The sequence below is a fragment of the Apium graveolens genome, chromosome 10, assembly GCF_009905375.1.
Source record: "Apium graveolens cultivar Ventura chromosome 10, ASM990537v1, whole genome shotgun sequence".
Taxonomy (NCBI): Eukaryota; Viridiplantae; Streptophyta; class Magnoliopsida; order Apiales; family Apiaceae; genus Apium; species Apium graveolens.
Window position 1 is genome coordinate 153,802,249 of NC_133656.1, and position 10,691 is coordinate 153,812,939.

Sequence of the window (10,691 nt, forward strand, 5' to 3'; positions counted from 1 at the left end):
GAAAATTCAATTTTTACTTTTCTACTCTTTTGCTCCTTCATAATTTTTTTTTAAGGTCATTCATGGAATTGCGGCATAAATAATCCGGGTTATTGGACTCCATATCCGGCCCAAACGTTATATCACTTTCAAAAATTTACAGGTTGTGATATATTCGTATCTGTTATGCCGCATTCTTAGCTATTAACCCATTTAAATTTGAATTTGAATTCTTCTCCGTGACAGCCTGATAATGACGTTAATGATGATATGTTATTCTTATACAGGGTTTCTTCTCTCATTGATCTATATCAAGTATTATTATGCACTCCTTTCACAAATCAGGTAAACATTGAGGTTTTGGATCAAAAATCGAATATTCCTGCATCGTCCATTCAACAATCGTGTAAGTTCTTATGATTTCGTATTCTGCGATATGAACTAAATATGTTAAACGTGATGTTATATATACACACATATTTATATGTATCTTTGTTTGTTTTACATGGATATTGACATTCGATTGCTCAGATGAAAACTATGTAAAGGTTACATGGTATTCACACTTTGATAATCAGGATAGATGTAAAGGTATTATGTATATATTTTTTACGATTTTAGTGTACACCCATCAGGTGTTTGATGTATTACAACAAAGATGAAATTATTATTTTACTTCTTCATTTTAATTACTTTATTATGAAATCATCTTTTATTTTGCAGGTTTTATTATAGTATGTGAAAATTCAAAGATTCAGTACAGTTGCAACAATTGCTCTTCTTCAATTTAAGGTTTGCCCTCACAATATTACACGGTTGGATGAACCTTTTATTAATTATTCACATATTTTTCAGATTCAGAAATCTGATATCCTTTTTAAAAATCTACGATATTTTATCAGAAATTGTCACATCTTTTTTTTTACCATTATTGAACTTGAATTGTTATGAAACTTCTGTGTTTATACACCAATGTCTAATTATTTAAGTGCGAGTTTTCAAGGAAGCAATTCAGCTGAAAGATAGTGAAGTTACTCCATCTTTCTACTCTCTTTTAGTTGTTCTGGTGCATCTGTATTAATATTCATATAATGTAGTCTTTTCACATACATAGTTAGACAATTAAATGATTAAATAAATAATATTATACTGAAAATAATAGATTTGGTCCATGCGATTGTCAATGCTTAATATAGAAAATGATGATTTTATGACTAATTGCAACTTGATCTCTGCTCATAACTTTTGTTTTTATCTCTTCAGGATAAGGTCTTAGACATAGGATAAGGTCTTAGACATGGGATAGCCAGACACCAGAAGACAAGGTAATGACACACTTATTATTATGAGTTACGTGCAGTAATGTTACATTCATGTTTGGCATGTAAGTTTTTTTGAATTAATTTCTTAAATTTTTAATTTGGACTTTAGAGCATGTATGTATAGCTTTTGATTTTCTTTATTATTGGATGCACACTATTGTTATAAGGATAAAAGATGTGCATAAAATCATTTATTAATTTTCAATGCTTCGTAAGATATTAACTATCGGGTTATGTTCATCTCCTTCTTTCGTCTTAGGTTGACTTCTTAATTTTAAAATTTTTATGCAATGGCAAGTAAACTGATGAGTTTTACAATAGAAGAGGCTTGAAATATAGTAATTACCGTAGTTATCCACTTATCCCAAGGTAAAATGATAAGCTTCTGGTAAAATTAGGGCATTCGCACATAATTCTATTTGTTAATCTATAGAACCTTAATTGTGAACTTAAAAAGGTGTAAATTATCATAACTAAAAGAAGATAATTTTTTCGATCATAGCAATGGGGAAGAAACCATAGTGGATAAAACTTAGTAATTCGGTGTAGTTAAGTCTAATTTTATAGTTTTTAGATTTAAAGAGTACATATTTATTTTTAAAAGCCATCATTATTAGATCCATGTACAATGTTAAGTTGTTTATAATTGGTTATTTATAAGCACTTTTGTTGTATCTCCATATCTATAAATTTCAAGTTGTGGTTGCAGTTTAAAATCACTATTTGTCATAGCCAGTTTGCATGTATTGTGGGTTAATTACTTGAACATACTAAATAAAAATTACAGTAAAATATATCTCTTCTATATATAATAGCACAACAAGGGGATAATATTTTGAGATTAAAAAGTCTCATTGAAAAGACTAAACTACCCCTGTTTATAAATATTTATATAAAAGTTGTGTTTTGTGTGAATCGAACTTAAGTTGCTTCATTCTTCTATACAACCTCCTATTACTACACCATATGATTGTCATGTGTGCTTTTTATCATACACATAATATGTAAGTGTGCTGAATGAATATTTTATTTTACTTTAAAGATAGCTGATTGAATTCCGCAAAAAAATGATAGTTACTTGAATATTTGTACAATTAATTTTAAAGAACTGAATTTCAGATATAAAGTTAGGCATAGTACATAAATGGATTATTATCTTATTTATTATTATTGTTTAGTTTGAAAATATATCTCATATATTTTTAACATATTTTTTATTATAAAAAGTAATTCAAATGTACATATATAATTTTTAAAGAAAATATTGAAAATAGAATCGCCTATATATAAATAATCTAGATTGGTATTTAATATTTAGATAAGTTCGAATTATAATGAGTCAGTGAATTTTAGTTTATTTTGAATTTGAAATCAGAATTTGGCATATTGTTCAAAAATACTCGAAATTTGACTACATGACTAGCCGAAAAACATTGTCACATTCTACGTTTAATAAATTTAAATTACAAGTTCGACGAGAATATCTTACCAATAATGTAAAATTTTTTGATATCTATATTAATATAAATTAATGTGTTTGAGGTATTTATAGGATAAAGTCAATTGATTATTTGTATTAAAATTACTAACTTCACTGTTAGCGCATTAGTGTTTTGGGATTTGTTCCAATTTTAAAAATATTTGAAATTTGATATGAGATATCACGAGATTTGTTAAAACTACGATGATATATTAAATCGATTTATTTTTTTATTTTTTAATTTAAAAAAACTAGCATTTTAAAAATAATTATTTTAGATAAACAATATTTATTGATCAAGATAATATTGTACAAATATTTTGAATTATTTTAATATTTTGAATTATTCAAATAAAAGTTATATCTATACTATATTGTAGCATTTGATTCAATACATTTTATACTGTTTAAAAAAACATATATTGTTCAATAATTTGAAGGAATTAACAAGTTCAACTAATATTTATAAAACTTTGTCGAATTGAAAAATATTTAATTTTACGAGAATAGTATATAATATTATCAAATTATTATATGAAGAAATATTAGAGTTGCAATTAAAGAAACTTAAAAATAGTTTAAATAACAATATAATTACAATTTTTCCTTCAAATTCTTAAAAAAATCATGAACATCAATAATAAGTCTTACAATATATTATTTATTTTTATGTTACATGATTGATACTCGGTCGCGTAAAAAACAGATATGGATTGTTTGTCGGTGATAATGTGAATACCATATATAAATTATTGCAATTTATTTATTACATAATTTTAATTTTTGAATAATTATAAATAAATGTTATTTAAGTAATCAATTATCTCATTAGATGTTAATAATGACTATACATGTACATAAATCAGATATTTAGCATATAAATAATTGAAACCATCATAATTTCCTAAGAAATATAACATACGATAATTCACATGCTAACATGGACACATATAACTTAATCTTATTTTGTTAAGAGTAGTGTAAAAAAACTAACATTTTTCCAAACATACATACGTTAAATTTCAAAAACTAACATTTTTCATTAAAATCTACTTTTATATTAACAGTAGTGTAAATTTTATATTATTTTATATTATGATTGCAAGTAATTCTGAATTCAGTTATTCATTTTTTATCTTTTTAAATTGATCAAGTTAATTGTAAGTTAGTAGAGAACTCAATAATATAGACTAGTTATATAGTTTATTTAAATAAAATTCAAAATTTTTGGTCAACTCTATATTCAACATATATGTTAATTTTTAACTTTTTCTTTGTAAACATACCTACGACATTCTACATATTAAGTTTATTTGTTTCATTTTAAACGTACATTGACTACCCTGTTTATATTCATTCATTAAATACAATTATACAACACAAACAAGAATTTATATATTTTTCTTAATGAGCTATATTGGAAACGTTGTGTAATTTAGTAATGTCTTGTATGAAAATGATAGACAGATAAATATGTTAGACATTATACAACATTTACAAATAAGAATATAATTAAAAACATTATAATTGCATGCATAACAAAACTCTAGAAAATAACTCGTGCCTCACACGAGTTATTATGCTAGTTTTTATATTAAGATGAGACGAGTGATACATTTTGTAGAAATCATAATTTACAATTTATTATTTTATTGAGCATTTTTGGGACTGATATGGTGATATTCTCATAGTCCTAATAATCTTAAAGTCAACAAAATTAATGTCAAATCTTGATGTATTTATCTCCGGTAAAGATTATAATCTTAATGTTTAACAAATTTATAAAATTTTATATTTTATAGCGCATTTTCTTATGGCAATATATCCAAATTAAGGTTGCGATGAAGCACATCCATTGGGTAAGTTGTGTCAGTGTTTAAAGGAGCAAATAAGCGAGAATATAAGTTCTTACCAATAACAAATAGCTAAGTACTTTGCACTTAATTTTGACCAATATACATGATATGATGTTGGCATTGCTTGCCGTGATTATCTTTATGTAATATTTTTTTAATATTTTTGGTTCAGGAACAATGTATGGACATTGCAATTTTTTTATTTGACATTTTCCGGTGACGTTGCAAAGTTGGCTTATTGAATGGGGTGTGTAATATTTTTCAGTTTTTGTTGATTTACAGATTTTAATTGAATTGTTTTTTCACAGAGTTTTTACTGCCAGTATCGATATTCATGGAGTTACTATTGAAGCTTAGAAGTTTGAAATTTATAGATAAGTTTTATGTAAACAGGGTACTTGAACTTGGTTAGATCCCGAGAATGTATTGGAGTATTATTAGACACAATGAAATTGACTGCTAACATCATAAGTTTGAATATAGATAAGGCAATATATTTCCTCTTTAACACTCTTAAATGGTGACTAATAAGAGATGTTTGAAATCTAGAAATGACCGTAGTTATTCCACGTATAATGGAAAATCTTTTGGTGGAAAAAGAAAATTCATAGTGACGATATTTATTAATTTTAAGCCACTGCTAGCATTTTACATTGACAATCAAATCTTAGAGCCCGTTTTTTACTTTAGCTTAGTTGTCCTGTAAATTTAGATCCAGAAGAGTGTCAAATAAAAAATATTGAGCCTAATTTAGATTTGTATTCTCATATCTTTACCAAGTGAAAATTTATACAGAAGTTCACATAACATTTGAAGGAATGACATGATACTGAAGATGCAAACACCTATTATCAGATTTTTATTATATGACTGAAGTGTGCTTTGTGTATACAAATTGTATTGAAATTTCCAGGAATGATGGTGTCAATTTTATTTGTAAGATAATGATTAAATAAATAATATTCTATTGAAGATGATAGATTTGGTCTATATGATTGCAAATGCTTAATAGAAAATGATGATTTTATGATTAATTGTGACTTGATCTCTTCTCATAAATTTTACTATTATCTCTGCAGAACAAGTCTTAGACAAGGCATATCCAGACACCAGAAGATATGGTAACCCACCTATTATTATGGGTTACGTGCAGTAATGTTACATTCATGTTTGGCGTGTAAGTTCATTTGAATTATTTTTTCAAATTTAAATTTGTGAGTTAGAGCATTTATGTTTAGCTTTTAATTTTCTTTGTTAATGGATGCGCATTATTGTTATAAGGATAAAAGATGTGTATACATTTATCTATTAGTTTTATATTGCTCCCTAAGATATTGGCTATCAGGTTATAGTAATGATCGTAATTATCTCAAGGAAAAAGGACAAATTTCTGGTAAAAATAGGATAATTCAGACGTGCTTTAATTAGTTAACATGTGGTACCTTAAGTGTGAACTTAAAAAAGTTGTAAATCATCATAACTAAAAGAAGATAATTTTTGAATCAGAGCCATTGTGACGGCCTCAACACCGGGGTCAGGAGTTGACGTCACCAACAACAATAATAACAAACATAATATAATCCAAATAATTAATAATACATAACCACGACCCCTTTACCAAGACCCTTTCCAGGTTTAAGTATGACTTAAGTAACAACTATTACAAGACTAACTTATAACAAACCATCCTGACAAACCTAACTTAATACAGTAACTCAAAAGACCATCTTTGGTCTAACAAAACTACCTCGGAGGAGCCTGACACGGAGGGAACTGTGGCTCTGCTCTGACTACCACGGAAGAATCTCCTAGGCATCTGCAATACATATATACAAAATATTCTGCAAGGGTGAGCAATTAATTGCTCAGCAGTACCACTATATGAATAACAAGTAAAACAGTTTATGATAAAACAATTATCGGAACAGAAATTATAACTTGTTACAAAACAAGTAAAAACATGTATAAACCGGATATCCAAAACTAGCATGCTCTGCAAAATAATAATCAGTCGTGGGCTGTGTGCAAAACCAGAGTCAAATTTTAGCATGCTATTTTCATTTCCAAAATCCACCATTCCATTACTGGAACCACAATACCATCTGTCCCGTTACGGGGACCACAAAACCATTTGTTCCATTACTGGAACCACAAAACCATAATCAGATATATATTGGATGTTATCTAGGGACGGCTGATCAAGCCTCCACACAAGTTATCTAGGATAGTTGGTCGGGCTATCGCACAAATTGTCTAGGAAAGCTGATCGGGCTTCCACACAAATTAACCGGATCTGCAGAGACTAGCTAGGTCTCTGATTAACTATGCTGGACTATTCGGTGAAGATAGGGTGCGCAACCGAATTAGCCACTTATGCAACGTTATCCAATATATGATTCGTTTTATCCAGTTTTTAAAATTTCTTTTACCTATCTCTTGTTAAAAACCATTCTATCACAGCACACTATTCAAAAATTCCTTTCATTTTAATCACAATTTAGAGATAGGTACTTTTAGAAGTTACTTCTCCCCAAAACAGATTTTTAAACAACATTTTCGAATTCAGGGGATACGTAACTTAAAACATTTATGTTCTTGTTCGAAAATAAAACAACATTTCATTCATATATACTGAACCATAAGAGTATGGTCAGGGGTACTTGCCTTGCAGAGCTTACAACCATCACTGACTGATTTTGGATCGACTCGGACGCTCGACTTTATCGCCTTACTATAAGACTATCATGGATCTGACTTTGACACTCAGGTCCTTCGCTTGGAACCTTGCTGAGCTTGTCGACTGATCACCAGATTATCTTTAGTCCAACGTCAATTCTCGAGTCCTTCGACTAGCACCTACAGAGTCGAACTACTCTATGTTATACATTCGATTATGCTTAATATATCTTCGCTAACAGACCTACCCATTCGATATCAAATCCCGACTCGTAATTATACATATTATAATAACACACGCAACAATTAAGGTTCACGTTCTCGAAAATCGGTTCGGTGTTCGTTTTCAGAAAATACGTAAACTCGTCATTTTATGAAATTAGGGTTATTGGTTTTGGCAACACATTTCACCACAACATACAATCAAGTTTCGTATAAAATATATGCATGTATTTATTTATACTCGCTCGACGTCCCGATAATTATTTGTTTTATAATTTAGGACTCGGAATAATTCATCACGGTCCACCGTCGGCTCGCCTAGGCGCATCGCCGACGACGGTAAAATTCGCGGGTTTCCGATTATTGGACATCCTATGCGAATCCCACCGATTAAACTAATATATTTTTTCGCACAAAATTTCTTTTATTTCATGAAACTTAATCAAATCGCTCCCTGTAAAATAAAAAGTACAATCCCAATTACAACAGGCAAAATAAACGGCAAAATGAACAGCAACACCATAACATGAACAATCAGGCCAATATCCGGAAAGTGTAGCCGGAAAACCCGACTCGCCGGAATCCACACAACACAAACACCCACGCGAACACACACACACACACGACGCGCACACACACACGGTATATGTACATACTAACACGCGCCACACAACACTTGCGTGCAGCTACACATACCACTGGGACAAGGGGGCACCAGATTATATCTTCGAAACTTATTCAAGCAAATGACAAAGTTTATTCTAATTTACACCAAAATATATTCTCCAAATATTTATTTACTAATAAATAGAGGCACACTAATTATAATTATAATTAATATTTTATACACCAAACCCGCTTTTAGACGAATGAGTACTCAGAAATCGAAAATTAACTTATTCTGATTAAGCGAGAATTTGATCACGTGCTCGAAATTGAATTAATCAATATTTAACAACATAACTGATTAGATCGATATTCGAGAGTTTAATAATATTGATTATAATGTATCTTTCTATGTATTTATTAGCTAAAAAACTAATATAAATAACGTTATCTATATGTTTAAATACCTTTTATGATTAAAATTTTTTAAAAAAATTAAAGTTTGCGTAGCACATACATATCTCTTTAATAATAATTTATGATAAAATATGATATTTACTTTTCAAGTCTTCGAACAAAAAAACTTATTTCAAACATATTTAGAAAAATTAAACAAAAATAGTTAACCCGATGCGTAGCACATGCATATCCCTAGTACTATAAAGGAGTATATGGGAAAAAAATGCGATTATGGTTGTATGTAATCTGTTAAAATATTTTAATAAAAAATAATTAATTTAATGGATTATTTTATTTAAAATACGTGCTCATTAAATCAGAGTATTCTTTTTCTTAAGCCATTCTAAATATTAACATATTTTTGATTAAAAAGGGGATATTATCCTCTTTTAGATTCGAATCTCACGGGAGGAGACTTTATGATTATGCCTCCTGAACTAGAGCATGTCACGCTTAAGTGTGGTTTATCTTGGTTCCCGTGATTTGCAAGCTATTGCGTGAATCCATGGGGTCTACCCAGTGCGCACCCGAAGGGTGGCGATTGCGGGTTCCCTACGAAAAAATATTAACATATTTTATTTGAACAAATTTGATTATAGAGTAACCGCATTTCATTTTATTGAAGCCCTTTTAAAAAGATAAATATCAAAATATCCCGTTTTCAAGCTGTTTGTCCCAATCTGCCCATAAATTGTGCAGCATATTTGATTTTTTTAAAAGGGTGATGAGTATGTTCGTCATGCTATCAGTAAATAGCGTGTTTGGTGGAAAATTTGAGCCAAAATTTTAAAATTAAACAGCAGGGTTATGAAAATTGAAAATGTGATATTTTGGTTACAAGCCATATTTTAAATATAGCTTATGAATTAATATGTTATATTTTTTAAAAATATTTTTTGGGGTGAGCATATGGTAATAATGTAATTATAACCATATTAATGGAAATGCTAATGTCATCAATTTATTGTTATATTTCATCAATGCTTTGGAGCTTTTTTAAAGTCTCTTGTCATATGGAATCCAAATGCTACACAAATATTGTTTATCTTACTGCAATTTTATTACAATTCTCACATCTTAATATTTAAAAAGAATAGATTTTTACATGATGTAATGAACTAGATAGTATTGTAATAATTCTAACACAAGTTTCCGATCATAGATAGAGTTTTGATCATTCAAGCTACGAAATATCTGGGATAATTCGAGACGCCTAGTCTCCTCCTTTTCTTTCACAAGAATACACAGATAATTGATAAGATCTCCAACTGTTACATACTGATTCTCAATGATCAGAAGAAGCTCAGGATCTGGCTATTCGGGTGTCATCAGTATTTGATGTGTCGTCAGGATTTGAAATATCATCAGCATTTGGATGTCATCAGTATCTGGAGACAGTCAACTTAAAGGATTTGTTCTGTTCCTTGTATTGTGGAATAGATATCTCTTACGACTAAGTAATAGGACTTCATCTATTCAGTTGAAGATATGTATCAGTTTCGGTTAGATTTTGATAATGCATATCCTAGATTGTTTAGTTGTAGCTATGTATTATATAAACACAGTTTAGGTCATCACATAGTGAATTGAACTTGAGCATCATACGACCTAGCAGCTCTCAAGAACATCAGTATTTCTTGAGAGAGTTTTGTAACAGTTTTTATCAGAAATATAAAAAGTTGTTAGATATTATTACTTGTTCGAAATATTTATATAATTTTATCCAACCCCCTTAAATAATTGTATCCTTACTGGGCAACAATTGGTAGTAGAGCGGACTGATAATTCACTATCAGAATCGATCTAAACATGTCTCTGAACAAGTATGAAAGTATCAAAATCCCCATTCTGAATAAGGATGAATATCCTACATGGAAAGTGAAGATGCTCATAAACTTGGAAGCTACAGATCCAGACTATCTCGATGTAATCAATGATGGACCTTACAAGCCAACAAAATTGGTACCTGCAACTCCTACTGTTGATGAACATCTCCAGCTGAAGGAGAAAAGTGAATGGACACTAGAGGAGAAAGTTGATGTACTGAAAGATGCAAAGGTAAGAAATATTTTATATAACAGTCTTGATTCT

General features: G+C 29.4%; 1 long non-coding RNA gene across 1 annotated transcript; it reads left to right on the forward strand.

The window, feature by feature from the left end:
- Positions 1 to 138: 138 nt before the first annotated feature.
- On the forward strand, positions 139 to 8,248 carry LOC141693211 (uncharacterized). Its single transcript, XR_012563042.1, has 6 exons — positions 139 to 385; positions 511 to 570; positions 703 to 771; positions 1,243 to 1,304; positions 4,810 to 4,884; positions 5,717 to 8,248. It is a non-coding gene; the product is annotated as an uncharacterized LOC141693211 (long non-coding RNA).
- Positions 8,249 to 10,691: the final 2,443 nt, after the last annotated feature.